At 37.7% G+C, this 5000-nt stretch overlaps 1 long non-coding RNA gene across 1 annotated transcript in view; it reads right to left on the reverse strand.

Annotated features, from left to right (window-relative positions):
- Positions 1-5000, reverse strand: part of LOC135091395 (uncharacterized) — a 17302-nt gene that overhangs the window by 23 nt on the left and 12279 nt on the right. Inside the window, exon 3 of the long non-coding RNA XR_010262491.1 lies at positions 1-116. This exon is cut by the window's left edge and continues 23 nt beyond it. This is a non-coding gene — a long non-coding RNA (uncharacterized LOC135091395). The remainder of the gene's footprint in view (positions 117-5000) is intronic.

Genomic DNA, 5000 nt, shown 5'->3' on the forward strand with positions numbered 1-5000 from the left:
CAGGTAATACAGAAGGCCCAGGTGAGGTGATTAACGACCAATTAACAGGTAGGGCGGGCAGGGCACTCACCTATAGGGCGTGGCGTCCCCGTGGCCAGCAGGAGGCGCCTCTCAACCTGCAGGAGGGAAGGAGATTTTAAGGAATTGTAGTGACTTATATGACTTGATAAATAAAAATAAATAAATAAATAAACCTGAGTACAAAATAAATTTATAGGTAAATAAATAGATATGTAAATAGATAAATAAAGAGAAGCTTGTGTGGTGGTGGTGGTGGTGGTGGCTGTGGTAGTGGGGATAGCAGTGTGGTGGTGGTAGTAGTAGTAGTAGTAGTAGTAGTAGTAGTAGTAGTAGTAGTAGTAGTAGTAGTAGTAGTAGTAGTAGTAGTAGTAGTAGTGGTGGTGGTGGTAGTGGTGGTAATAATAACAATAACAATAATAATAATAATAATAATAATAATAATAATAATAATAATAATAATAATAACAACAATAATAATAACAACAACAACAACAACAACAACAACAACATAACGATTACAACGATAATACTGAAGAAAATAAATAAATAAACGAATAAAAATAAACAACAGCAGCAGCAGCAGCAGCAGCAGTAGCAGGAGCAGCAGCAGCAGCAGCAGCACAGGAAAGAAGGCAATCATAATAACAACCAAACACAACAAACACCACATCAATACGAGAGGCCACAACACAACAACAACACAATAACATTTACCAGCACCACAAAACCATACACTAAATAAATAAATAAATAAATAAATAAATAAATAAATAAATATATAAAACAGCTTACTACAGACAGCCAGGCAAGTTGAGGGGGCTTTTCTCTCCCTTAGCCACTTCCTTTGTCAGATAAGAGAGAGAGAGAGAGAGAGAGAGAGAGAGAGAGAGAGAGAGAGAGAGAGAGAGAGAGAGAGAGAGAGAGAGAGAGAGAGAGAGAGAGAGAGAGAGTCCACCTCCCTCAAGGCGCCGTCACAACTCCACATTTTCCGTCAACTTTCTGAAAATGAACTTCTTGAGCGCGCGCCGTCACACACGCACCGCCGCTTGTCAGGACCTTCGTTGACAGTAAACAAACACGGCTCCTCTAACGCACTAGGGAAGCAGTCGCTGTTCTGCACGTTATTACTAGTTTCGTAAATCTCAAACGAGGCAAACGGGTTAAAAATGGTGTCCAGCGTGCAGGGGCTTGAGACACAGAGACTCTTCAAAAGTGTAAACATCCACCGTCATGTGAGTCACTGTTTGCTTTTCTACATCCACAAGATAAGTGAAATTAAGTGTGAAATTAAGAGATTTTATTTATTTTATTTATTTATTTTTATTTTTTTTATTTTTTTCTATATCTAAACTCTATTTAATTTAAGCTTTCCCTTCAAACACGATAAAAGTTTACTTGACGATAACCCTCCTCCTTGAAGACGATCCCCGCTTCACGATGGAGGCGTAAAAAGACGGCGGAACGAGGTAAAAGTTGGCGTAAAACGTTCTATTGTGACGGCGCCAAGACGCAAGAGTTAGCCAGTGTTGTCAACCTTTCATCCCCTTTTTGGTAAACTCTAAAACTTCCTGACTGCTTCTGTATTTCCCATCCTGTGACATAAACTCTTTCAAGGTTAGGTTCTGGCTAGGTTAGGTTAGGTTAGGTTAGGTTAGATTCTGGTTAGGTTAGGTTAGGTTAGGTTAGGTTAGGTTAGATTAGGTTAGGTTAGGTTAGGTTAGGTTAGGTTAGGTTAGATTCTGGCTGTTCTCTTAGTCGACCCCCACACCCCTTATTAACTTTCTTTGTGTCATCCTTGGCCAGTGCCCCTCTTAAGAAAAAAAAATAATAAAAAATAAAAGACAGGCAAGAAGGAGGGTAGCAAAGACAGAGACACCACACCTGCCTGGCTGCCATTACCTGTGCACGTGCCGTCAAGGTGAACACTGCTTACCTGTTTCACCTGTTTGTCATCATTGCCTGTTTTCTGTTCACTGACCCCGAAGGAAGTGATAAAAGTGTTATTATGGTTATTTTTTGTTGTTTATATTAGTCGTGGTGGTGGTGGTGGTGGTGATCAGAATGAAGAAAAAGCAACAAAAACAAAAGAATGACAGGCAAAAATATAAAGGATTGTATAAAGGAAAGAAGAAACGAAGGATGGAAGGAAGGAAGGAAGGAGGGAAAGAAGGAAGGAAGGAAGGGAGTGAATGGCATGGTGCAAGAAGGAAAAAGCAACAGGAGCAAGAAAAAGAAGTGAGGAAGAAATTACAAAACTGGCCAATGAGAGAAAGAAAAATGAAAGAACACACACACACACACACACACACACACACACACACACACACACACACACACACAGACACGTACACACGCACACATCCGGCTCACAATATGATTCACGACAAACAAGTGAACAAGTGAGGAAAAGAAGATATAATAAAAAAAAAAAAAAACGAATAAAAACGAAAGAAACAAAACTAAAGATCTTAATACCTAAAAAAAAAAAGCATAACAGAAAAATAACCACAAACAACAAATAAACAAGCACTTTCATAATCAAAACATATGAAAACGAAACAAAATCGCCTGCCAAACACTTCTAACAGCAAGTAACGTGTTCATTTATGTACAGAGAGGGAAGAAAGTGACATTAGTGCGCCTCGCTAGCCTGACACTGGGAACGGTCTACAAAACAGACACGTTAAAGACAGATACAGATAAGAGAATAAGAAAGATAAGTGTTTGAATAGCTTAAAGTAAACAAACGGGATGATGAAGATGTATAGAAGTGATGAATACAGGTCATTATAATACAGCGGACACCACAGAGGCTGATAGCAGTAGTGATAATAATGATCAATAACATTCTCGGGCATTCCTTCATAGTTGGCCATTTAACGAATCCGTTTTCTTTTTCTCCTTTGCATCAGAGAAAACGTCTGTTTATATTTTTATCTTGACGTTTTGTTGTCAATAGAGTTCAATAGTTCTTATATAAGGAAGCTTGGGAGGAATGACCCGGACATAAACATGAAATAAAATGAGAAATATAATAGATAGTTGTTAGTGGTATGGTTAATTAACGCGTGAAGATGGAATTATAGAAGTCAATTATCAATGATTTAGTCAATCACGACATCTAGGTAGAATATAAAGTTAATTAAGAGTGTTTAAGTATATTAAGGTCTCTGGGTGAAATATAGTACTTGATTATTTGTATTTCAGTCAATTAAGGCATGGTTCACTTAATTAAGGCCAAGCATACAGAATATTTGGCAAGTAATGTCTCGTCTTCCTCCAAAATAAATAAACAAACAAAGGCGTCGCTTTTAATTGAAGAAGAAATGTTTAGAGAGAGAATAATATTATCAGAGGATGTTTAGTGAACTCTCTCTCTCTCTCTCTCTCTCTCTCTCTCTCTCTCTCTCTCTCTCTCTCTCTCTCTCTCTCTCTCTCTCTCTCTCTCTCTCTCTCCACACACACACGCACAAACTTAAAATAAACAATGACTTACTAAAAACTTAAATAAATAAATAAAACATCTATAAACTTAAGAAACCAAACACACAAACCTACATCCCTCTGTGTGTGTGTGTGTGTGTGTGTGTGTGTGTGTGTGTGTGTGATCACGTGGCAGGCACATGCTCATCCTACCAGTATGTTCCCGCGCTTATATGCAATCTGTGGCCAGGGAATGGGTTGGGTTAATCAATATTCCAGCGCCTACAGTACAACATGTTCCATTCACCTACCACTCTATTTGAGAACCAATTTCTTCCTCTCTCTCTTAAACCTAATTTTTTTTCAAACTTAAACCGGTTATTTCTTGTTCTGTCCTGGTTTGGTTTGGTTTGGTTTGGTTTGGCTTGGTATATGTGGGTTAAGTTAGGTTAGTTAAGTTAGGTTAGGTTAGATTTCGTTAAGTTAGGTTAGGTTAGTTAGGTTAGGTTTAGTTAGGTATATGTGGGTTAAGATTAATTAATATTCCTGCAGCCATACAATATATGGATTGGGAATAGGTAGGGCTATAGTTAATATTCCAGCACCCATACAATCTATATGTACGGTAAACAAGTAAGGAGCAAACAAATCAGCACGAAACAAACGAGGTCATTAAGAAGCAAACAAGGTCATTAAGAAATAAAACAAGATCAATAAGATGCAAACAAGGTCATTAAGAAATGAACAAGGTCAATAAGAAGCAAACAAGGTCAATAAGAAGCAAACAAGGTCAGTAAAAAGCAAACAAGGTCATTAAGAAGCAAACAAGGTCATTAAGAAATAAACAAGGTCAATAAGAAGCAAACAAGATCAGTAAGAAGCAAACAAGGTCATTAAGAAGCAAACAAGGTCATTAAGAAATAAACAAGGTCAATAAGAAGCAAACAAGATCAGTAATAAGCAAACAAGGTCATTAAGAAGCAAACAAGGTCATTAAGAAGCAAACAAGATCAGTAAGAAGCAAACAAGGTCATTAAGAAGCAAACAAGGTCATTAAGGAATAAACAAGGTCAATAAGAAGCAAACAAGGTCAGTAAAAAGCAAACAAGGTCAGTAAAAAGCAAACAAGGTCATTAAGAATCAAACAAGGTCATTGAGAAGCAAACAAGGTCATTAACAAGCAAACAAGGTCAATAAGAAGCAAACAAGGTCAATAAGAAGCAAACAAGGTCATTAAGAAGCAAACAAGATCATTAAGAAGCAAACAAGGTCATTAAGAAGCAAACAAGGTCATTAAAAAGCAAAAAAAAGGTCAATGAGAAGTAAACACGGTCAGTAAGAAGCAAATAAGGGCACGAAGAACCAAACAGTCAGTGAAAAACAAAAAAAAACAAGGTCACGTGATTCCTCAAGGCCATACGAGGAACCCATTTTCTTTTCATGTCCGTTTTCTTTTGAATTTCCATCCACGAGCTTACATAATTAACTGTCATTTCCGTTTTCTTTTAAGCTTCCATCCACCAACCAGTAGCATTAAAGGACACGGCTGCTGGGAT

The sequence above is a fragment of the Scylla paramamosain genome, chromosome 37 (genome assembly GCF_035594125.1).
Source record: "Scylla paramamosain isolate STU-SP2022 chromosome 37, ASM3559412v1, whole genome shotgun sequence".
NCBI lineage: Eukaryota > Metazoa > Arthropoda > Malacostraca > Decapoda > Portunidae > Scylla > Scylla paramamosain.